General features: G+C 42.0%; 1 protein-coding gene across 4 annotated transcripts in view; it reads left to right on the top strand.

Moving 5' to 3' along the window:
* ANKRD44 (ankyrin repeat domain 44) overlaps window positions 1-26,003 on the top strand; it is a 328,696-nt gene that overhangs the window by 132,778 nt on the left and 169,915 nt on the right. The gene's annotated exons all lie outside the window — the stretch shown is intronic.

Below are 26,003 nucleotides of genomic sequence, written 5' to 3'. Positions count from 1 at the left end.
TTGTGTATCTTTTTTTTTTAATTAATTAATTAATTTATTTATTTTTGGCTGTGTTGGGTCTTTGTTTCTGTACGAGGGCTCTCTCTAGTTGCGGCAAGCAGCGGCCACTCTTCATCGCGGTGCGCGGGCCTCTCACTGTCGCAGCCTCTCTTGTTGCGGAGCACAGGCTCCAGACGCACAGGCTCAGTAGTTGTGGCTCACGGGCGCAGTTGCTCCGTAGCATGTGGGATCTTCCCAGACCAGGGCTCGAACCCGTGTCCCCTGCATTGGCAGGCAGATTCTCAACCACTGTGCCACCAGGGAAGCCCGGTGTTGTGTATCTTTAAATACATTAACTAAACAAGCTGTTTATATCCTCTGTAACTTGCTTTTTCTTGTTCGACGTTATGTGTTCAAGATTTTCTATGTGGATACATGCCCACAAGAATTTACTTCATATATTTCATATTCCTACAATATTCCTTCTAGGATTTTATCACAGTGGGTCCACAGCCTTTTAATAATGGCTATATTACCCTTCTTTTGTCAGGGAGTCTCTAAATCTGATCTGTGGTAACAATTGTACAAATCCTAGAAATGGGCTAAAAAATTAAGATGGTAAATTTTGTTATGTGTATTTTACCACAATTTAAAAAAAATTTTTAAAAACTTATTAAATTATACATTTAGGAAAAAATAAGTTAGAAGGGACACCAATAAAGCTTGTATTCTTTGTAAAAGTAAAATCATTGTTAATGGTAATTTTAGAGACAATTTTACTCACCGTTGAATACATTTAATTATAACAGTAGCTTTTTCAAGGAATTGTGATATTCTTCTTTGTACCTTAGAAACTAGAATTCCCTCAAAGAAGACATACACATGACCAACAGGTACATGCAAAGATGGGCAACATTACTAATCAGGGAAGTGAAAATCAAAACCACAATGAGATATCACCTCACACCTGTTAGAATGGCTATTATCAAAAAGACCAGAGGTAACAAATGCTGGCGAGGCTGTGAACAGGGAACCAACCCTTCTATACTGTTGGAGGGAATGTAAGCAGGTGCAGCTGCTATGGAAAACAGTATGGAGCTTCCTCAAAAAATTAAAAATAGACCTATCATATGATCCAGCAATTCCATTTCTGGGTATATATCCAGAGGAAAAGAAATCATTGTCTTGAAGAGATCTCTGCACTCCCATGTTCATAGCAGCATTATTTACAGTAGCCAAGGTGTAGAAGCAAACTTAGTATCTGTGGATGGGTGGATGGTTAAAGAAAACATGGTATATATGTACACTGGAATCTTATTCAGCCTTAAAAAAGAAGGAAATCCTGTCATTTGCAATAACATGGATGAACCTGGAGGACATTATGCTAAGTGCAAGAAACCAGACAGAGAAAGACAAATACCACAGGGTATCACTTACATGTGGAATACAAAAAAAAGAGGTAAATATGTGAGGTGATAGATGTGTTAATTAACTTGATGGGAGAATCTTTTCACAGTGTATATCTATATCAGATCATCTCATTGTATATTTCAAATATCTAAATTTTTGTCAATGAAGCTGGAAAAAGATAGAATTCCCTCAGAGATAAATCACATATTTCAATATATAGTTCTCCCGTATTAGAGAACCTTTAATGGCTTTTCTCCTAAGGAGAGAAAACTTGAGAACAAATATATTGAGTTGCCCTAAAGTAATATTCAGAATTCTTGGCTTTTGACAAGATTCTAAATGTCAGGGAAGTCTGTTTTTGCAACAGCATGACAACTTGACTTCACACATCGGTACAGATTAACTGAGTGCCTGGGTTTTCTTTAAGACACATTCAAATATTCTCTTTCCAAGCTTCCTATTAAAAGCAGACTTGTTAGAGGACAAAGCTTTATTTATAAAGCATTTTGCAGATATAATTATAGGCATAATTGGAAAAGTTAAGGAAGATTTATCACCCATAATTTTGAATAATGACTCAGTAGACCTTGGCTAAATGTGAAACTGTTCTAGAAAGATCACATGATTGACCCTTTTTCATTTTGCTCATAAAAATCCATCCGGGCTGTCCCATGAATGTCTTGCTTCTAGAGATACAGTCAGATTTAATGAGCTATTTATCAGTTTCAAAACAGGTCCTGTTACTGCATTTCTTAAATTCGATTGGTATATTTCCCCAAACCCTACTAAACTTGAATACTTAAAAACACTATTTAAAACATATTTGGCAGTTAAATTAACTATCTAACCATGGCTGTTTCACTTCAGTTCAATCAGCAGATGTTTATTGAGCATCTATCATGTTCCCAGCACTGTGCTAGGGCTGGGACTATAAGATGAATAGAACAGGGTTCTGGTCCTCCTGGACCACATCATCAGGTGGCTGAGACAGATATTTATCCAAGTTATCAAAGGAAATGGTCAATGCTACAATAGAATTAGAATTGTCCTGTTCCTGCACGCTCCCTGTGTGGCCAGGACTCAGAGCAATAGATTACTACCCTCAGCAACGGTGCCAGGAAGTGCATGGGCAGGTGTGAAGGTGGTGATGGGGGGAGAGCTTTTAAACCTACCCACCATCTTCATCAACTTCCTTCTCCAAGCTGCCAATAATAATAATGACAGTAGTTTTTGATTTGGGCAACTGATCTTTTCTCAATCTTATATAAAGTATGACTAAAAACATCTTTAGAAACTTTTATTTTATTGAATTAAAAATAGACTTTATTTTTAGTAGCAGTTTCGGGTGCGCAGCAAAATGGAGCAGAGGATACCCTCTGTCCCCACAGAGGCACAGCCTCTCCCACTGTCAACACCCCTGGACAGATAGTACATTTGTTGCAGTCTGTGAGCCTGCACTGACATTCCCCTCACAGTCCACAGTTTACCTTACTCTTTACTCTTGGTGTAGTACACTCTGTAGGTTTTGACTGATGTATAAGGACCTGTATCTGCAGTTACAGTATCATATAGAACAGTTTCACTATCCCCCCAATCCTCCGTGCTCTGCCTATTCATCCCTCCCTGTCTCTGTTTTATTGAACTTGACGTATAACCTAAGTAAGAACAGTTGGCCTGAAATGCAAAAGCGGCTCCAACTAGACTGTCACACCAAAGCCCTCCCGAGCACATTCTGGAGTCACTGCTATGTTACTTCCTTTGGTCATCCACGCCTCTGCGTGAGAGCTGCTGTGTTTAGCGCAAATGCTCACAGTTTATGTTAGAGTCTGTGGCATTAAATTCTGCGGTTTCAAAACCATTGAATGTGGTAGATGTGTTCATGGTCAATTTTTGTTCATCATCCTCCCTTTCCCATCACACTTTGACCACCCTTGTCTTTATAAAAAGGTCGGAAGTCTCCAAACAGAATCGCCTTTGTACTGTTGAGGGTCGGGGGTATTCTGTGCTCCAAATGTCTGATTACAGTATAAACAGACCTATTTGCTTTTAGGGAAGCAAATGTTTTCTGTGTCCAGCTGAGCTTGTAAAATTTCATTAAGAAGCTAATCATTAGCCCTGATTAAGTGAACAGTGGATGTTTGGCATGAATATTTTAATTTTCTATTTCCAGGCTGGCTTAGCCTTCTCAAGGTTACTGATGGTCAGCTGGCACTGATAATTTTTCAGTCACCTGTGCAGTTTTCCACTCCATCATCAGAGAATCTCCTCCCCTCCCCCATTCAACTGGGAAAGAAAACCAGGGCTCTCCTAGAGTCCCAGACATGAAGCTGGTTCTCTGATGCTCATTAGAGGACTTTTTTTTTTTTTTAACATCTTTACTGGAGTATAATTGCTTCACAATGATGTGTTAGTTTCTGCTTTATAACAAAGTGAATCAGCTGTACATATACATATATCCCCATATCTCCTCCCTCTTGCGTCTCCCTCCCACCCTCCCTATCCCACCCCTCTAGGTGGACACAAAGCACGGAGCTGATCTCCCTGTGCTATGCGGCTGCTTCCCACTAACTATCTGTTTTACATTTGGTAGTGTATAAGTGTCCCTGCCACTCTCTCACTTCGTCCCAGCTTACCCTTCCCCCTCCCCCTGTCCTCACGTCCATTCTCTGTGTCTTTATTCCTGTCCTGCCCCTAGGTTCTTCAGAACCATTTTTTTTCTCTTGCAGTTGAAGTAGTGAATCTCATTGCTGCCTACTCCAGTGCAGGACAAGAGACTAAACTCTGCTCTCTTTCTAATTCAACTTGAAATTGCCATCATTTCTATCCCTCCATATTTGCCTTTATAAACATTGCAGGCTTTAACAAAGATCAGATTTCTTTTTACCGATACTTACAAGTCAGTAGGAAGATGTGCTTAATATTACGCTTTTACTTTCAAATCTAGGAAAGATCATAAAAGATAAAGATGCAAAAAGCTTAAAGCAGTTACCGCCAGTGACTCAGACGTTATTAATATCGTTGTGGGCACAAGGAATTGGAATGGTGTTAGAACGATTTTCTCCGGGGAAGAATGCATCATGACAACATTTTCCAAAGTGTGTTTCTCAGAAGCCACAATAAATTTGACTAGTGTTTAGAACGGGAAAAAAAGATATTTTGTGGCTAAATAAAATTGGGAAGCACTTCTACTGCAAATTTCCTTGTTTTAGTGATTTACAATGTGTATTGCTATATTAAAGGCTCTGGGAATTCCTGCCGTAAGGAAACCTGTTTAACTTTCTTCAACACAGTGTTTCAAATTCATTTGGCTTCAAATGCCTACTTTTTTTTTTTTTTAATTTTAATGTAGCACCTGGAACCAACCCTCAGAGCCAATGGGATATACTTACACTTCGGGATATCATGTAGAATGAGAGTCTCTGGAATAGTCTGTGGCAGTGGTTCTTGAACTTGAGTATGCATTAGAATCCTGGAGGACCTGTTAAAATACAGGTTGCTGGGTCTCACTCCCCTAGTTTCTGATTTGGGAGGTCCAGGGTGGGGCTTGAGAACCTCTTTTTCTAATAAGTTCCCAGGCAATGTTGTTGATGCTGGTTGGGGACCACACTTTGAGAACCACTAGTCCATGTTCAAACTGGAAGGAAACAAAAGTTATGGGGGATGGGGGTGGTACCACAGGTGCGCTGCTGTACAGTATACAAGTTAGTGTACTCATACAAGATATACTGATCCAACCTGCTGTGTGTCAGGCACCATGCTAGGTGCTGGAGATGATCCTTGCATTCAAGCTTACAGTATAGTGGATAGATAGACAGTAAATGGGTAAAGGAAATGAGTCATAGGTCCATATGAATTGAGAGGACTACTGTGAAGGAAGCCAGCAGTGTGTGTGCTGTGATACTGAATAAAAGGTGGTCGGGAACGATCTCTCTGGGGTGGCAGGGACATTTCAGCTGAGACTGGCCGTGAGAAACCGGGGGGCCATGAGAAGATGGGGATGATGTTTCAGTCTGGATAAAGCCACGAGCAAAGGCCCTGGGGGGGGTTGGTGGGGGGGAGAGTAGCAAGTTCTGGGAATGGAAAGAAGGCCAGGATGGCTGGAGGACAGTGAGAGAGAGAGAGAGTATGGAAGAAGAAGAGGTTGGAGAGGAGACCAGGAAGGGCCAGGTCACTGGAGCTGAATGAGGCAGTTTGGGTGTAATTCTAAATGCGAAAGGTTCTGGTGACTTTTGTAAACAGTCGCTCTGGGTGTTGTGTGAAGGAAGGATTGTAGGGGAAGAGTAAAAGCTGTGAGACCAGCAGGAAGACCATAGCTGGAGTCAGGGTAGAGATGATTTGCCTGGGTGGTCAGGCGGCCACATACTCATGAGCTCTAGGGGGCGCCACTCCCAGGGATTACTTGTGGCTGTTAGCAGTGGAGAGATGCGTATTGCTTCCTAGCGTATCTCGGAGGTAGATCATCCGGGATTTGATGATGGGTTAAGTTGTGAGGGGCAAGGAAGAGACAGGTGCCAGGAATGACTCCTGAGCAACAGAGAAGGGGAAGTGCTGCAGGAGTAGGAACCAGTTCATTTCAGAGAGAGAGGAGGGAACTAAACAGTTACTTTTCAGGGCGACAGTGAAGTGACCATAGCCCATTATTCTGCAACTATAGTAATTGGCTGTTTGCTGGTACACAAAAGAAATGATATTGGGGTTTAATAAATACTCTTATTAGAGAGTTGCTCTATATGTTGTGTATCAATGGTTGCCTGGTAGCCCAGAATTAGAAAACAAATAAGGCCATTTAACACTAAGCATAATTTTATCTTTCTCTAATAATTCAGAGAGCACTTCAGAACCTCACAGAGACTGTTACTGTTGCTGTGTAACAAACCACCGCACAGTTTAGTGGCATAAAACAGCCATTGTATTATGCTCATGGATTTTGTTGGGTTAGGAATTCAGACAGGGCACAGCGGGATAGCTTCTCTCTGTTCCATGGTGTCTGGGCTCAGCTGGAAAGACTTGTCAGCCGGGGGGACTTGACAGATGGGGGCTGGAATCATCTGGAGATGTCTTCACTCACGTGCCTGGCAGTTGATGTTGGATGTCGGCCTGAGCACCTCCACGCGGGCTCTCCACATGGCCTGGGCTTCCTCACTTCTCGGTCCCTACACATAGGTGAACTTCTGACATGGCAGCTCAGGGCTCCAAAGGCGAGTCATCATTGCAAAGATCTTGAATGTTTGAATTATACGAAACAGGTTGCTGAATTCATGTTCTGTTTAATAGAATGCTAGATAAGAAAGAGATTGCCTTGCTTGCATGCTGCCTCGGGGATAATTTGGGAAGAAGAGCCTGCTTTAGGGAAAGAGCTGGCTGTTTTGCATTAGAACAGATGACAGGGATATTCTCGCTTTGGCTGTGAGCCAGTCATGTGATAAACAAGTATTTTTCCAGCCTCTTCTACTTGCCCAGCTCTCAGGGGTGAAGCAACCAAGCATAGTTCATGCTTATCGGATAATAAGAGGATGTTTATAAACTAGGACATATAAGAACTGGTTTGGAATTATTTAAAAACATTACCTGGATTCAGATTTCCCCAAACCTCTATTCATAGATCCATTCTGGTGAGTTTCATCCATGAAGTAGCAATGCACAATGCTTCCTTAGAAATTGTTCTTGATGTGGATCTTGGGTAGCCCTTGATGACTAGAAGACACCAGTCTGAGTTGGATGGTCTAACCCTAAGATAAAATCCTTGGTCTAAGGCAGTAGATTCCAAAAAGGGGACTATAGGCCTCCCAAGAAGTGTTCAAGATGATCCACTGAGGGCAATGGAATACCTATTTCTTAAATAGCTATTCTTAAAAAAAATTTCTTAAAAAAAGAAATTTCTTTAAATTTCTTTAAAAAAATTCTTAAAAAAAATTTATTTTTTATTGCTTAAATAAAGTTTAATATATATTTCTTTAAAAAATTTCTTAAAAATTTCTTTAAAAAATTTATTTCTATTCTTAAAAAAATTAAATATATATTTTGTGTGTGTCTTATAGAATATTAAATATGTAATGCATGTATGAAATTTATGATTGGTTAATTAAAAAAATCATTTTGTTTGTGCTCAAAAAGTTGTTTTTTGCTGATGGAGTACAGCTTAAAGGTGTGTTTTATCACATTTATTCCTTGTTGCTAATGCTTTTCAAACTTTATTATGCAAATCACCTAGAGAAACTTGATTTTTCTCAGCTCAAGAGTGATTAGAATTTGGGGAATTGATTCACACTAAGCTCACAAGAGAATGATTTATCAACCAAAATGCCAAATTTATTAATTTCCAATAGCTGGAAAACTAGACCTATCATTGATACATGTTATGCTTTTATTCTTGGACAAAGTGATTTATCTCAGGATATGAAGTATCAGAAAGCTGTGTGTCTTTTAGACACAGAACTGCATTTTCTGAGCTTCTCTAGTGTTTAGGGCTCTTCTTACATATGACCTCCTGGTTACCACTCTCTATTCCTAGCTCACCTGGCTCACAGGTGCTTACCCACAGGAAGTGAGATGCAGCATGTGACCCACTCGCTGTGGTTGGTGTTCAGTCCATCTTTCTGGCACCCTGGTAATCAGAGGTGCCGGTGGCAGCGGTCAGATTTTGTTCACCAAAGATGAAAAGCTTGTCTGGTCAGCTCCTCTGTCAGGTGACACCTCCCGCCATGTTGTCATATTTTGATTTTGTTCATCTGATCCTGTGCGATTCCAGTCACAGGGTCTACTAGAGGGGATGTTTATCTGGTCCTTGGACATCTTGATTACCCTGGAATTTAGGTGAGACTGGGTGGGACACCTTATCCTTCCCCACCTCTGTCCCACCCTGACTTCTTTCCCTCTTCCCATCAGCCAACCAGAATGGGGGAAAGAGTAAAAACATGGATTACATAACACAGGCAACATTTGTTGAGTGCTAACCATATACTAGGCAACTGTGCCTTATTAGCATCATTTTATTCCATCTCACAAATTCCCATTTTACAGACAAAGAAATGGAGGCTCCAGTAATTTGCCTGAGACCACATGGCTCTAGGTGTCAGGGCCAGGACTGGAACCAGATCCCTCTGCTTCCAGAGCCCACTGTTGCACTGTCATCCTTAGAGATGGCTAAAATCCAAGGCAGAATCAACTAAGTACAAACAAATTTCAGGGACCAGGGAGGGGAGGAACTACTGCTTTTGAGAGATATTGCTGGGAAGGCATTGCTGAGAGGGCCTGGAGGAGGTTGAGGGCTGTGCCTTCTAAAGTTAAGACATCTTAGGGGTGGAGAGACGCGGGGGAGGAAGGCGGTTCTGGTTAAGAGGCAGGCCTGACTGAGTAGAGGTCTGGGGCCAGGAAAGCCAGCTCTGGGGCGGGGAGGGTCCCTTGGCAGGGGGTGGTGGGGCGGGTAGGGGCGGGCTGCAGGGAGGGGAGCAGTAGGAGGTGAGAGAAGCTTGCGGCAGGGCGACCTTCACCCTCGCATAGAAAGCTGCCTCTCCGCGTAGGGATGACGTCATCACTGCGCATGCCCACTGTGGAGGCAAAGCCTGCCCTTCCTTCTTCCACGGAGAGACCACGCTGCGGGGAAGGGCTCTCTAGAGAGCTGCTCTTCGGCTGAAGGAGGTGCCTGACCTGCCTGACCCCACAGCGTGGCTCCGGAGAACCAGAACCGAGGGAAAGGGCTTCCTGTGTCAGGCCGCCTGGGAACTCCAGGGACACAGCAGCTGTACTTCCCTCCCTCTTCCCCACACCCTTGACCTCGTGCTGCCACAGAGGGGTCTGATACCCAGACACAGCTGGTAGCATCTGAGGCCAGACCTCCAGTGACCTGAGGAATGTGGAAAAGTCCCCGCTCAGCCAAGTTGGAAATCAAGTCGGTTCTCACCCCTGAATAAAATTTCCCTAGCAACTCCGGTCCTAGCTGAGGGACATGGCTGGACTGGGATGTGGGTCCCCCAATACACCTCAACCTTTTTGGGAAATCCATCCTTCTGGGAAATTCTTGAGGGATTGAGAAGCAGTAGATACTACTTGTGACCCCACTTCCTTTACTTGTCCTTCATAAAGCACTTAGATGGACCCGCAGCCCCGCTGTAATCTCTTCAGCCCTGTCCTTTTAAGAAACAATGTTGGTGTTCTCCGTCACCAGCACCCCTCCCCAGCACTGGGCCTGCACTGGCCTGTTAAGGTGATCGAGGACTTCTCTGGTGGCGCAGTGGGTAAGACTCTGCACTCCCAATGCAGAGGGCGCGGGTTCGATCTCTGCTCAGGGAACTAGATCCCACACGCATGCCGCAACTTAAGAGTTCGCATGCCACAACTAAAGAGCCCATGTGCCGCAACTGTGGAGCTGGCGAGCCACAACTAAGGAGCCCGCCTGCCGTAACTAAGACCTGGTGCAACCAAATAAATAATTTAAAAATATAAATTAAAAAGGTGACCAGCCCACGCCTTCTCCTTTCTATGCCTGTCGCAAACATCTAGATTTCCTATGCCTGGAACTATCCACACTAGTAGTTTCATTTTAATAGGAGCCTCTAATAAGTTCATATACAGGTTTGGGTTAGCCAGAGACAAGGAAATAAATGTTCCACATTTTTAAAAAATTCAGTGTTGGTCCCCTAGTTCTACAAGCCACTGGGTTCCCAGGAACTGGTATTTGTGGACTGGCCATGGACATGAATGTCCCTCTCTAGGTCTTATTGTCTCACAGAACTGCACAGCAGGCAGCCCTCACTGGAGGGGGCACAGGTGAGCTTTATTGATAAGAAACAACGCTAGCTGAGCCTCATAGCTTTTTTTTTTTTTTTTTTCCTTCGGTACGCGGGCCTCTCACTGTTGTGGCCTCTCCCGTTGTGGAGCACAGGCTCCGGACGCACAGGCCCAGAGGCCATGGCCCACGGGCCCAGCCGCTCCGCGGCATGCGGGATCCTCCTGGACCGGGGCACGAACCCGCGTCCCCTGCATCGGCAGGCGGACTCTCAACCACTGCGCCACCAGGGAAGCCCGCCTCATAGCTTTTTGTTATCACCTTCTTAGCAAGCCTTCTCATCCACTGGGTGAGTGAGGTACAAAATCAAGGCCCTATTTTGAGAGCAACAGAATGGATAGGAAGTCTGAAGGGCTGAGGGGTCCTGGGATGGTCAGACAGCTTTGAAACAAGGCCAACCCCTACCTGTGATGGACTGAGGGGGTTGCTATCTTCAGTCAGTGTTAGAGGTGGATGAGAGCCACAACCATGCCACACACCCATCCAGACTCTGGCATCCCTGACCCCCTGTAGACAGCAGTTCTCTGCTTCACCACAGAAACCTGCAGACCCTCTTCTTGTTGGAGTTTAGGTTTTGTTGAGTCTAAATAAAATCAAGACATGACTCTCTCTTATTCCTCCAAGAAATGCATATTGAGCACGTACTGTATGCCAGATGTGGTACTAGGTTGATACAGAAATGAATAAGACTATCTCTGCCCTGAGCTCACAGCCTGGTTAGTAGGAGTCAGGAAAAAAGGAGGGCAGACAATCAGATGTGATGGTGCCACGAAAGAAGATTGTAGAATAGAGGGGGTGGGGTAGAGAATCAGAAGAGGTTTCAGAGGAAAGGTCAGTTGAGCTGCATGTGAAAAGACTCTCCCAGGCAACTCCAAAAACCCAAATCAGGGGCTCCCTGTTTTGTGATATTAAAATAAATGTTGCCTTATGTTACGTCAACTGTCCCTGCTTCTTCTCAAGGGGGAATGTTTTGTGTTGACTGTCTCAACGCCCTCACACTTCCACATCCTTGCCAGCACTTGTTATTTGTGGTCTTTTTGATACTAGCCAACCTCATGTCCTCTTTTGTTATCTTGTCATTATTTTATAATTCAATGGAAAAAATAATAAATTTTACACAATTTTAAGGTGTAGACCGCTCTCAGAAACATATATGGTATGCAAAGCAAGATACATTTAAATTAAAAATCATTCCCTTCCATGAATGCATAAGGTCAGTAGAGAAAAGATAACACTCGCAAGCAAGCAAACCAACCAAATATGTATTAGTGTTTAACCCATCCATGGAATGCCATATCCCCATGTCCTGTGGTGTTGAGTAGGGTATTTGAGATTTTCTGGGGAAAGACCCCATTCTTGCCTTCTGTATACTCTCAGAAGCCAGATTTTCAAGTGAGGATCCTAAGGGGCTCTTAACTCATGTGAAAAAGTACTGGTTAGTCTGGAAATACTAAGCAATTTGAAGTTGGGTTGGGGAAAAATATCCCCTATAGTCCACGGTTACGAAGGCCAGTTGTGTCCCCAGTGACCTTTTTCTCTGATGGTTGTTCTCAAGTGGTATGGGCTTTTTTGAGATTGTCCTGAAGGTAGAGCGATGCATCTTCTGTTTCCCTTGTCTCCAAGAAGGGCTGTTATGTAACCATCTCCACGTTCTGGGACCACTCACATCAGGCTCTAATTAGAGGGCTTGGGAGGCCTGCCATCTTGCAGTCTTCCCTCGCTAAGCAGAATGCTCTGTATTGAATCATTGCAGTGTGTTTGGCTTTCTGTACTATTAGCTCAATTTAGGAGGGGCGTAGATGAGTGCTCCTTTGCTTTTTGTTGTAGCAAGTGGCCCCCTGTTTATTTTCCTGAGTACCTTTAATGATTCTGTGGTGGCTTTACTTCTAATAAGTTAATAAGGGAGACTTTGATTAATAGCGTAGGTGTCTTGGATAGCAAAACTCCCCTGTCGAGTGTCAGAAAGGTTTAGTGAGCTTTCTAGCTTGGGGATGCCTAGTTCGAAGGTTTTTCAGCTTTGGAGGAGGAGAGAAAGGGCGCAGCATCCAGCCCCCAAGGGCAGCTCCCATCTGTCTGTCTAGGTTGCTGACTCTGCTGAGCTACCGAGACTGGATGAGAAAGGAGGCCTTCATGGCAGCAGAGATACATTCTCAGCAAGGATTTAGAGCTGCTGAGGGGTAGACGTTTTAGGTGGTTCCATGAGAGGAAAAGACTCCACTGTGGGTCCCACGAGATAAAGGACGAATTATGCGAGGCCCAACTCTGGAGTCTGGGAGAAGCTTTGGTTACTTTGGTTGAGGTGGGACAGGTAACAATGGCCAAGCCCACCGAGTTGACTGCTTGAGGCTGGAGAGGAAACAGGCAAAGCACTGCTGTGGGCCAACTTTGAGCAGGCATTGCCAGCCCTTCTTCTGGTAAACAAATACCATTTCTTAACAGTAAAACTGTTTCCCCAGAAACTGTTCTGAATCTCCTTATTTAGTCGAATCACCAAGGGGAGCTAAAAAAAATTAGGATAAGCCACAAAGATGTCAATAATAATAATAAAATGGCTGACATTTATTGGACATCTGATTTGTGACTGCAAGGGAGGTGATCCTGTTTTCATTTTATAGAAAAGGAAAATAAGTCTCAGAGAGGCTGATTTATTTGCCCAAAGTCACACAGCTCCTAAGTGGCAGAGGAGGGATTCAAAGTCAGGTCATTGTGACTCCAGAGTGTATGTTCTTTAGGCCACAGGAGGATGCCTCTAATGAAAGGGTGTGGGTGTGCATGTGTCCATCCCTATCCTGCAGGTCACTTGACAGGAAAGGTCAGAGTAGGACCAAAGGTCCAAAGTGCCGTGAGGAGGGTGGAAGCAGGTTCTTCCTTGGCGAGGAATTCGTACCAGCTAGTACAGCCCTGTGTAGTTTTGTGAGAGAACACAGAGAATGTGGAATCAGGACACCCAGAGTCACCAAAAGTTGGTGTGTGACTTTTGGCAAGTCATTCAACTCTCTAAGCCGGCCTTGATTGCTGTCCTGTTAAATGGGGATAACAATACCTACTTGATCAGTCTCCCTGACTTTTCCTGTGATGCATTGTGCAGGATGATGCTTTGGCAACTCTGTGGAGCATTATACAGATTACAGTTTTTCCAGGTTTATTCATAAACATAATATTTTGTCATTTGCAAAGAAACTCATTTGCATATCAATTATTCAAAACCTTACTACAAGATAACGAAGGTTTTGGACAGGAGATAACATCCAGTGCTTTACTATTTATATTTAATTACTTACAACTAGCTCTTGTTAGAGCAGGCCTGTTTTTTTTGTTTTGTTTTGTTTCTGTTTTGTTTTTTAAATAGGAAAGTCTTTCTTATTTACAAAAGGAATTTTGGTTTTTCTGTTTCTAAACTGTGTTAATATAAATCTTGAAATACAGGCAAAGAAAGAAGAAAGTGAAGAACACCCATAATATTCTTTACCCAGAGGTTATCATTGTTAACATCCTGGTTTATTGAGCCGATCTGATATCTTAGGTCCTGATAACTGCATTGGTGATTTTTATAATCGGTATTATATATAAACTCTGTTTCTATAATATCCACCTGGAGGCTGAAAAAAAAAAACTTGTAAAGAGATACTAATCATTTTAGTTAAGATGCTTTTTTTCTTTTTTGTTAAGATGATTTTTTGTGGACCACAGAAACTGTTTTTATAAACTTTCGCTGTTAATTCCCCTCCCCCACCCCCAAATTAAAAAAGAGAGATAGCGAGAAACAGACCCAGTATCTAAGAGATATTGTTGTGTCCAGAGTAGCTTCCTTTGAGCATTGTCTCCTTTCATGCCACACTCTTTCTTTCTCTGTTTGCTATTTTCTAACACTGCATAAGTGTGTGTCTGCTCTTTGCTGATGGGTGTGATTAATCTAATATTAGTCCACTGTAGTAAATAGCCCATTGTCGTAAATAGCCTGGAGCCAAGAAAGTGAGATTCTTTGAGGTTCCGTGAAGGCAGGGACCCTCTCTTGAATGCTGCTGCATCCCAGGACTGAGCATCGTGCCCAGCACATAGTAGGCTCCAGTAAATATTTTGTCATTTGTGTGAATGAAAGGTTCCACCACTGCCATTAACAGGTATGTGACTTTGGGCCAATCAATTAAATTCTCTGGATGTCTCTAATACCCTTCTAGTTTAGATATTTTATAATTCTAGGCTTCCTCTCCTGAGATTTTGATTCTGACACTGTGTGATCATATACCTGATGACAAACTTTCACCATTGCTATCCCCTTAAAGATGTTAAAACCTAGCAACTGCCTTCTCTTCATCCTTTTATCAATAGGAGATAATTTTCCAAGTAATGAACTGATTTTCTTAGTTATCTGCCTCTCCTATTAGACATCTTTGTTTGTTGAAGAAATTGGTTAATGATCTAATTAAAAGAGACAGGAAGCCTGGGGTGGGGCCCTAACAGAAACTAGACTTGTCACCCCGCTGGTTAGCTCGTTGGAACCAAGGGCAGTTCCAAATTGTGGCCTCCCTTAAATATCCTTAGCAGTAAAACCTTCCCACCATGTATACAAGAGTTATGGTTTCTCCATGAGAAACTATTTACCAAATGCATTAAGTTTAAAGACACTGCTTCTTCTTATACTTGGGATGCTGCACAGAGCATCTGTGAACTTTATTAGCTTTTAGGATGCAGGGGGAGGTAGTGCTGGGAAGATCTGCCTTGGTTTCATCAGAAGCTCCAGATGATTGCCTTTGCAGTGGGTGGATGTGTATTACTGTTTCACTGGCAACAAAACCCAAGCATGTTGGCCAGTTTTCCAGTCTGTAGGACTAGAGGACTAGAACCCAATTTTTTTTTTTTTTTTTTTTTTTTTTTTGCGGTACGCGGGCCTCTCACTGTTGCGGCCTCTCCCGTTGCGGAGCACAGGCTCCGGACCCGCAGGCTCAGTGGCCATGGCTCACAGGCCCAGCCACTCTGCGGCATGTGGGATCTTCCCGGACCAGGGCACGAACCCGTGTCCCCTGCATCGGCAGGCAGACTCTCAACCACTGCGCCACCAGGGAAGCCCTAGAACCCTTTTCTATGTTCTGTTTCCACTGACTCTCGAGAAATGTTTCTGGCCAAACGAAATCAGGGCAACAGAATAAATAGTTGGTGTCCCATCAGTTTCCCCAGGCAGAGTCTGCCCTAAAAGGACTCTGTCACTTGGGAATTTCTGAGCGCTGTGGTAAGATCCCAAGGGTGCTCTGGTAATCTGCTGGTGACATGTTGCAGTGGACCCACAGGTTAGGCATAAACCATTCAGTTTCATACTTGTACTTAGTTTTCTAGATTTATTTTTCTACATCCTTACCCAATACACATTTGTCAAAGGTTTCATTGAGGAAATGTAAATGTCCTAAGAGATTTTGCGGAGAAATCTTGCTTGTGCCTGTTTTTAAAGCATATAGACTTTAATCCAGCACCCCCTTCTTTTGCCAGAACTTCACTTTTATGTCTATACATGAGCAGGACATAACATGAATTGCCTCATTTCCTTTCATGACTTTGCCATTTCTTTTCTTCCTCGTAACTGAATTGTTGCGTAGGTGTATTTTTTTAACTCTTAAATGTAGACTTCTTTATGTTATGCAGAAGAGAATATGTTTCATTTGTCTGCTTGTGTATTTTAAAAGCAGCTTTATTGAGATATAATTGACATACAGTAAACAAAAATTTGGAGTTTTGACATGTTTACACCCATGAAACCATCACCACAATCAAGATAATGAATACATCCGTCACCCCCAGAAGCTTCCTTGTGCCCCTTGGTAACCCCTTCCTCCCACCCTTTCCAATCTCCCTTCCAGCCTCCTCAGGCAAACCCTGATCTGCTTTCTGTCACTGTACATTAGTTTGCATTTCCTGGAATTTTATGTAAATGGATTCATACAGTACATACTCTTTCTTGCCTGGCTCCTTTCATGCAACAAAATTACTTTAATTCATCCATGTTGTCACATGTAGCAGTAGCTCATTCCTTTTAATTGCTGAGTAGTGTTCCATTGTATGAAAATACCACAGTTTGTTTATCCATTCATCTGTTGATACAAATTTGGATTGTTTCCAAGTTTTGACTATTAAAACAAAGCTGTTACGACTTGTGGCTACCAAGGGGGAGGGGGCTGAGGGAGGGATGGATTGAGAGTTTGGGATTAGCAGATGCAAACTGTTGTATACAGAATGGATAAAGAACAAGGTCCTACTATATAGCACAGGGAACTATATTCAATATCCTGTACTAAACTATAATGGAAAAGAATATGAAAAAGAATATATATAATATATACATAAGTGAATCACTTTGCTGTACAGCAGAAACTAATACAACATTGTAAATCAACTATACTTCAATAAAATAAATTTTAAAGAATAAAGCTGTTACAGGCATTCATGTACAGGCTTTTGTGTGGACATATGCTTTCTTTTCTCATGGGTAAATACCTAAGAGTAGAATATCTGGATCATATAGGTCTAATGATCAATGTCACTGAGCATTACTTCATGTGCTTATTTGCTATCTGTATATCTTCTTTGGTGAAATATCTGTTCACACCTTTTGCCTACTTTTTGATTGGATTGTTTTCATATTAGTGAGTTTTGAGATTTTTTGGGTATATTTTAGATAGAAGTCCTTTATCTGATATATACTTTAAAATATTTTCTTTCACTTTGTGGCTTGTCTTCTCATCCTCTCAACAGTGTGTTTCAAAGAGCAGAAATTATTATTTTTGATGCAATCCAGTTTATCAATTTGTACTTTTATGGGTCATGCTTTGGCGTTATATCTAAGAGATCTTTGTCTAACCTGAGGTCACAAGGGATTTCTCCGATGTTTCCTTTAGAATTTTAAGTTTTACATTTAGTTCTACGTTCCACCTTGATTTAATTTTTGTCTAGTGTGCAGGGTTTGGGTTGGAGGTTTTTTGTTTGTTTTTGCTTATGGATATCTAATTGTTTCAGTGCCATTTGTTGAAAAGGCTATCTTTTTTTTTTTTTTTTTTTTGCGGTACGCGGGCCTCTCAGTGTTGTGGCCCCTCCCGTTGTGGAGCACAGGCTCCAGACGTGCAGGCCCAGCGGCCATGGCTCACGGGCCCAGCCGCTCCGCGGCATGTGGGATCTTCCTGGACCGGGGCACGAACCCATGTCCCCTGCATCGGCAGGCGGACTCTCAACCACTGCACCACCAGGGAAGCCCAAAAGGCTATCTTTTTACCAGTGAGTTGCCCTTGTACCTTCTTTGAAAATCATGTGTTGTCCATATATGTGCCTTTGCACCAATTCCAAATTGTCTTGATTACTGGAGCTTTATGATAAGTCTCAAAATCAGGTAGTATTCATTCTCCAACTTTATTCTTCTTCCCTACTAGTACTTTTTACTTATGAGAATTTTGTTCTTAGGTCTGGAGTATTAGGGCAAGAGTAGCAATTATAACAAACAATAGCTTTCACTTTGTTTACTTATAACTATTCAGAGAGTCAGCAAGAGCATGAGCAATGGAATCGGATCTGGTTCTGAATCCTGGTTCTACCACTAATTAGCTGTGTGACTCTGGTCAAGTTACTTATCATCTCAAAGTTTCAGGCTCCTCCACTGTAAAATAGGGATGATAATATTTACCTCACAGTATTGTTTTAAGGAACAAATTAGAAAATATAAAAATCTCTGATATAATTTTTGCTTAATATACATTAATGTAGTTAAAAAATTAATGCAATAAAATATATAGTATTTAGTTACCTAAGGCATATATAATCAAAATGTCTTTGGCATTCTCATTTCTCTTATTTTATCTTCTTTTTTTTGGCCACACAGCTTGCAGGATCTTAGTTCCCCGATCAGGGATCGAACCTGGGACCTGGCAATGAGAGAGCACCGAATTCTAACCACTGGGCCAATTCCCGCCAGGGAATTCCTATAGTTTATTTAAAGTCTTTTAATAAGACTTTAAAATCTCATTTTAAAGTCTTTTGAGTGATTATTGTTTAGTTTCTATAATTAGGTGTAGTTTTGAGGTTTGAATTTGAACATTTTTGATATAGCAAAACGTACTAGTGTTTCCCATACATCTGTGTTACATTCAGATGGATGGGTTGAAATACCAACAGAGTGATAGTTGAATGAGGTTGTTCAATGTTGCGGGTGTATAGGGGCAGAGATTAACCATCACTTTTGAGGCATAGAAAATTCCAGCCAAGGAAAATCCAGCTCCATGGGATCACTCATGCATGGAAGAAGAATGACGATTGTAAATCTGAATTTTTCTCTTATGGTGACTTGGGGTAGACATTGACCCATCTCTGCTGTGTCTAGGTGAAGGCATAACGAGTTTTCATTGAAAGTTGAATTAAGCAATATTTTAAAAAACCCTCCGCACATCATAAGAAAAAGACTAATAACTGAATTTGGAAATGGATAAAGGATATGTACAGGCAGTTTGCAGTTGAAGAAGCCAGAACTTTTAGTAAACATATGAAAAGAATCTTAACCTCACTTGTATTTAGTGAAATATAAATCAAAGCCACAGTGAAATACCATGTTAGGTATACCATATTGGCAAAGAGTAATAAGGTTGATAACAGCAAATATTGGCAAGGATATCAGGGAAAGGAACTAATTAATATTTGACTGGTGGGAGTATAAATTGGTGAACCATTTTTTGAAAGCTATTTGGCAATACCTAATAAAGTTGAACATGAATATTCCCTAAGATCCAGCCCTTTCATTTCTTGGTATCTGCTCTAGGGAAATGCTCATACATATTCCCAGAGAGACATGTACAGAATGTACATTGCAACGTCGTTTGTGGTAGTGAAGAACTGAAAACTGCCTAACCTAACATGTCTCTGTTTCTGTGTCTCTGTGTGTCTGTCTCTGTCTCTCTCTCTCACACACACACACACACACACACGCACACACACACACACACACACAAGTTATTTTCAGGACCATTTGCAAGTCACAATACTCATGACATTTTACCCCTAAAACTATTTTTTAAAAACAGAGTTCTGGGGCTTCCCTGGTGGTACAGTGGTTGAGAGTCCGCCTGCAGATGCAGGGGACACGGGTTCATGCCCCGGTCCGGGAAGATCCCACGTGCCGTGGAGCAGCTGGGCCCGTGAGCCATGGCCGCTGACCCTGCACGTCCAGAGCCTGTGCTCTGCAACGGGAGAGGCCACAATGGTGAAAGGCCTGCAAAAAACAAAACAAAACAAAACAAAAACAGAGTTCTGAAGCAGATGTAAAAAATGTTAACATATTTGACATGTTTGATTTTGCTGGTGGGAACATATAGATCTGGTATTTTCTGTACTCCTCTGTATTTGTGAGATGTTAAAAAGAAACATGATTTTTGTTTCCCTCCTTTGCTTTCTTTTCTTCTTCACAAATTTCTTTTAATTCCCCACCTTCAGACTAAACATCTTTCCCGTTCTGCCTACTGTTTGATTTAAATCTTTAATGTGTCTTTGGCTCTTTTCCTCATATGATTTGAAGTATCTCCAAGGTACATATACATATCCAGAGTTCTTTAGATATCTGCTTGCTTCTAGTGATCTCTGTTCAATATCACATAAGCTGGTTGGGCCTAAGTTGTTAGTTATTTCTTCGCTTCTTTGGTATTAGTGGGAGTTTGAGTTGACGATTGGAACTTAACTTTTGTATTTCATGACAGGAGAGGTTTGCAGAGTTTGTTTTCTAATATTGCTCCATCTGCCTGTCTTGGTATATAAGATATTTCTATGTAGGGAGGGATGTTTGTTTTAGTGTATGACAGATACTTACAATGAAGATTAGATCATGCACTTCTAGCTGAGAATTTCCAAAGCATGTAATAAACAGTTCTTAATCTTCAAAAGAGAGGCTTGGGGTGCCCCCTCAGTCGGCCTGCCTACGCAGTATTTTCAGCTGCCAGAATGGACTCTCTGCCCATGTCAAACTCACTTTACATGAACAAACTTCTAGTTCCCTATTTTCTTTCGTCTGCTTCTTTGGTAAACAGACGACAGAAACTTCCTCTGCCTGATCTTTCTATGATATACTGCAAATTTAGCTCAGATGCCAGCTGGCTGTGTGTCTTTGGCTATTCATAGAAAGGGAGGGTTTACCTTCCTTCCTTCTGAAGAAACCTGATTTTTTTCCATGGGTCCGAATCTGTTTGCCAAGGGCTATTTGGAATGGGAGCTCCTGGGGAATGGAAAAAGATCTCTCTTTTTGTGGCACTTGAACAGTCTCTTTAAAAACTACATTGATGAGTTATTTCTAATCTGTGCTTGCTTTTGAATTGTTTTCTCCTCTTGTATTCCTGGGTGTTGTAAAGACCTACACAACCATTCATGAGCTGTTGGTCATCACAGAGAATCCACTTGGGTAACAGATAGAAGTGAATGCAAATGGTACAGAACATGTAGCTCGGCCACTCTGCCCGAAGGCTTCTCTGGTCCTAGCCTGGTCCTGGATTCTAATTTTGATCCAGAAACTACCCCTAAGGCAGCCTATAAGATACAGGCTGGGCTCTGTGACTGACCTGGAAGTCTGACCCAGGGCTTCCGAAGTTCCCATTTAAGCTGGAGCCAGTGGGGCCTCTTGAGAGTCCTGGGCAAAATTTGTTTACTTCCCAGTTCAGGAGAGATTCTTTTCTTGTCGGTTTAGGCTTCCTGCCCAGGCTTGGTCGGAACTGGACAGGTTTTGGGTCAATATTTACTACAACATTTGTCTCAGTTTATTTTCACAAATCTTTTAACATCACAAATATCACTAATTACCATGTCCCTGCTTTTGTTTCTGTTCTGATGCCCTGAATTTGGAAACTGGTAACTGGACTGTGTCTTTAGGGTGAGGACTGGATGTTTTAAATTTTCTGTTCCTAACATCTACCACAATGTCTGGGAGATAATACCTTCTCAATAAATGTCTGTGCCTAGAAAATATGGCTGAATAAATGGTTGTAAAACATATCCCAATGTCACTGTACTTCTTTTATCCTTCTCCAATTTTCTTTTTTTTAACTTTTGTTTTCATCTCTCTTAGACCAAAGTCTTACATGGTTTCTAGCATCATTTGTACTGCTTCCTGTAACTCTTCCTTCATACCTCTTCCCCAAAAGTTTGTTCAGTTAAAAAAAAATAAGGTCTTGTTTTCTCCCTTGGGCTTTGTCCTTCATGTTTAAATGATTTTAAACATTACTTGTATCTCTTTCTCCTTCTTCTATAGTATTATCTCAGGCTCCTGCTGGTTGTTATGCCTGCTGACTCTGGCTTATGGGAAATTAATTGTTTCTACGTGGGTCTGTGGTTTAGGCTGGTGAGCTCATCTTCAGCGGAGGTTTAATATGTGGGAATCCTGGACTGCTTGGATTGAGGGCACATCTCTCCAGATAGATTTTGTTTCTTCTTCTTGGCACCCTAGGGGTATCCTTGGCTTAGAACCAATTTTTATGCCAATTTTTTAGCTTGAAAGTTTCTAGACTACAAAGGTATTGTGAATTCAAAACCCCAAACCACACGAGGGCAGACTCTGGGGACGTGGATGCTCAGTGGAGACACTTTTGTTCTTCCACCAAGAATCTAGGCCAAGGCATCACTTTGCCATCTGCCTATGGAGTGTCTGGCTTTTTCTCGAGCCCACCATTGCACTTCAAGGATCTTTCTTCAAGACCACTTCATGGGTCTTCCAGTTCCAGTTCTCTACCTCACCTCCCATCCCTGAGCAAGTGTTCAGTCCCAGGCTTCTGGGGTATGACTTCTCCCTGCAGGGTAATAAGCTCATGTGCTTCCAGCTTTGGTTCTCATTTTACTATTACTTTAACTTACTGTAAGCTCATTTAAATGAATGTTTACTATATGTTTACTATATGTTTGTCACATTTTCCCCAGAATCTCTTAGGGATTATAATGGAAAGTTTTTAAGACTATCAAGGCAACTTCTAAGATGATGTTCTTGCTTCCTTTTTATAAAGAAAAAAGTTTTAGGTTGGTAGCCAACACACCTAATTCTTTGACGTCAGTTTGCTGTGTTGGGCAAGTCATATAATCTAGGGGTCAGATTCCCTATCTTTTAAACAGTGGTAACAAGACTTAACAACACAGTTCTGAAAGGTGTTTCTCCTCTGATAGGGCTATTATGAGATTTAAGTAATAGAATAGATGAAAAGACATTTTGAAAAAAAATTAAAAGCCCTGCATAAGTACCAGATAGGTTTTTTTTTTTTAACATCTTTATTGGAGTATAATTGCTTTACAGTGGTTCTGCTTTATAACAAAGTGAATCAGCTATACATATACATGTATCCCCATATCTCTTCCCTCTTGCATCTAGCTCCCTCCCACCCTCCCTATCCCACTCCTCTAGGTGGTCACAAAGCACCGAGCTGATCTCCCTGTGCTATGCAGCTACTTCCCACTAGCTATCTATTTTACGTTTGGTAGTGTACATATGTCCGTGCCACTCTCTCATTTCGTCCCAGCTTACCCTTCCCCCTCCCCGTGTCCTCAAGTCCATTCTCTATGTCTGCACCAGATAGGTTTTGTTTCTTCTTTTAGATGCCATAGGGTATCATTGGCCTAGGACCTATTTTTACTAGTATTATTACTAGTATTCTGTTTTCCCCAGAGCCTTCCCCCTCCTTCTTCTACCATTGCATCTCCTACTCCATTTGTCTAGCTTATGGCAAGTAGAGTGGCCCTATACTTAGGCAGAGGATGAACTGCAGTTGGTGAAACCTGGCTGGTTTCACCTCATTGGGTATGGTGATGAATGTGGCTCTGTTATTCACCCCTCAGCTCATGATCCTGTGCATCACTCAGGTTCCTTGCTAGAGAGGAGGTGTTGATCAGTAGTAGTAATGCATTGTTATTTTGGGTAAGGTCTTAATAGCACATGAAATTATTTATATGATTCTGCTGCTTCAGCGAACCAAACAACTATTGCCTGAATACAGATCTTCTCTTCAGTTACCTGTCTATGGCTTGTCACCGAAGGAGAGTGTCAATTGGCATAGATGTTCAGGAAGCTACAGGAAACCTTTAAATGCATATTAACAGGAACACTGGGATTTACAATCAAGGAGTTTTTACAATATGATCTCATGTAACATACCCATTTTGTAATATAAAAACTTCAGTTTGAACAAGTCGTGTCATAAAAGGGGCCGCAGAATGAGCAAAGCCAGTTATATAATGATGAACCAACCAGATTTGGATATTGGTGTTTTCTTGGTGTTTTTTTGAGGCCAAGTCCTCAAACAGAGCATCAACTTTGCTTCAGGTCAAATTAAAGTTATAATTTGCGTTGGGTTAGTCCTTGTTTAAATCACTTAGGTGAGGTTTAATTTTTGAACAAAACTCTGGAACCAGTTCAATTCACGAAAGAACATATAATTATATAACTTTTATCCTAAGACCCAAGAGATACTTTTCAGTTGATATAATGAGGATTCAAAGGGAATATGAAGCTAAGAAGGAAAGTGCTTGTAGAAATATCAATAGAAGAAATAGAAATAGAAGACATTTGTGAAAGTCTGGTCTCAGTTATTTGTATAGTTCATTGCACAAATTAATACACTTGATTCTCAAGCAAACATGTTTTTAAATATTGAAACTTTATTTTCACAGAAAGAATGATATAGCAATAAGAGGGTTAACCATGGTTGTATATCTTACTGACTTTTCCAAGGCATACCATTATTTAATGTGGAATAGTTAACATGACTGCCCTATTTCCGCTTATCTGTAGTGATTGCCTGCAGCATACATAGACAACATAAATTCCCAGCTAACTCAAACCCCCTCTTTTGATCCACTGAAAAGTTAGTTAATCCATTCATAAAACCTATTTACCAGACCTCCTAACAAACAGACGGGTCTGAAGATCAGTTCTTGTCATGTTCCCTGCCTGCCATCTGTTTTAGATATTAGTGAGTCATGAAATGCCTAAAAGCTATGGTCTGAAAGAGACTGAGAACAGAGGGCCTGAACTGTCCGCAAACAGAATAACAGAATCCTTAGGCTACAAAGACTGTTAGGTATATTGTCTAATCAAGTGATGATAGGAATGATGATTAAAATCAGTAGTGAATCCACAAATCTCAAAACTAAAATGCATGCTAGTTTCAGGAGAAACCTCTAAGATAGCATATAGGCTTTGGTTACTGTTGTTATGGGACAGTTGATGGAAGTTTGTGGAAGAGACCACACACATAGACTAGTTTAGTTTGGTCAGTTTATGCTGAGCACCGACTGTGCTGCTACTATGGGGAGAGAGGGGAGTAAGACCTGTTATTTACTCTATGAGAGTTCTCAGTCTTGGAGGGAAGACATAACCAAACCAAACTTGGGTCTGGTCGTCTAAGTGCAGTAAAGACCATCTACTGATACTGGGCTGTAGTGAAGGAAGTTGCAGCGTTTACCGCAAGACCAAGCAAGGGGTACTTGCCTTAGCAAGGGGTGGCTAATGCTCAAAATGCCTGTACTCCTCAGTGGCTTTCGGGGAAAGTTTTTTTTTTTTTTTTTTTTTTGCGTTATGCGGGCCTCTCACTGTTGTGGCCTCTCCCCTTGCGGAGCGCAGGCTCCGGACGCACAGGCTCAGCGGCCATGGCTCACGGGCCTAGCTGTTCCGTGGCATGTGGGATCTTCCCGGACCGGGGCACGAACCCGTGTCCCCTGCATCGGCAGGCGGACTCTCAACCACTGCGCCACCAGGGAAGCCCCGGGGAAAGGTTTTTAAAGTCAGGGTGAGGGAGATGGTTTTGGGATGCGTGACCAGCTTGTGGACATTCTTCTGATTGGTTGGTGGTGAGGGTATCGGGAGTCAACATCATCAACCTTCTGGTTCCAACTTATCTGGGGTCTACGTGCTTGTGGTCAGCATGCAGTTAACTTCTTCCTCTTGGTGGGGGTTTCAGTATCTGCAAAACAACTCAAGGATGTGGCTCAGGATATTGTCTATCGCACTTGAGGAGGAACTAAATGTCCTAGATTTTGTTTAATGGCTAAACTATTATTATTTTCTCTTAATTTATTTGTTTCTTTCTCACTTCTTTGATTAAATGTATTCTTTGGAACTTGGGGAAGGCCTAGGAGGCTAAAGTTTTTCTACAAACAAGAGGCAGGTAGAGGACAGGGACGTGGGTCCTGTCCTGGGAAGGCCGCATAGGGTCCTGCTGGGTTACAGTATCACACAACTATCTATGCTGTGACAATAATGGCTACTGTGGAGCACTTGCTGGGCATGCACCAAGCCTCATGCCTGCCTAGGACTTATTTACTTACATTATCTTGAATGTTCTTATCAGTTCTCTAGGGAGATATTATCATCTCCAGTTTACAAATGGGAAAGCAGTATTTTTTCCCCTGCCTGTTAGCAGGCTGCCTCTCAGCACAATATGTTAAATGCCTTTGCCGAGGACTGAGATTGGAATCTGACAGGTGAAGGTCTAATCTTGACTCTGCTATATACCTGTGGGGTCTTGAGGACATTTCTTAATTTATTTGAGCCATAGTTTCTCATCTATGAAACAGAGTAATATCTACCTCACCTCTAAGCTTCAAGGTCAACATCCTCTGAAAGGCCTTACTCAACCACTCTAAGGAATCTTTTTCCCATCTCCCCAGTCACTTGATCTCATTATCCTGTTTTTATTTTGTTATGGCCTTTATCACCATCTGAAAGGATCTCATGTGTCATTGGCTTACATGACTATTGTCGGCCTCCCCACATGATTGTGAGTTTCATGAAGCCAGGGACTGGGCCTGTCATGGTCACCCTCCCTGTCCCCAGAATCTGGCTTCT

The sequence above is a fragment of the Mesoplodon bidens genome (assembly GCF_964165515.1).
Source record: "Mesoplodon bidens genome assembly, chromosome: 8".
In the NCBI taxonomy this organism is placed as follows: domain Eukaryota; kingdom Metazoa; phylum Chordata; class Mammalia; order Artiodactyla; family Ziphiidae; genus Mesoplodon; species Mesoplodon bidens.
Note: the sequence above shows the minus strand (reverse complement) of the source record. Positions and strands in the feature narration are given on the sequence as shown.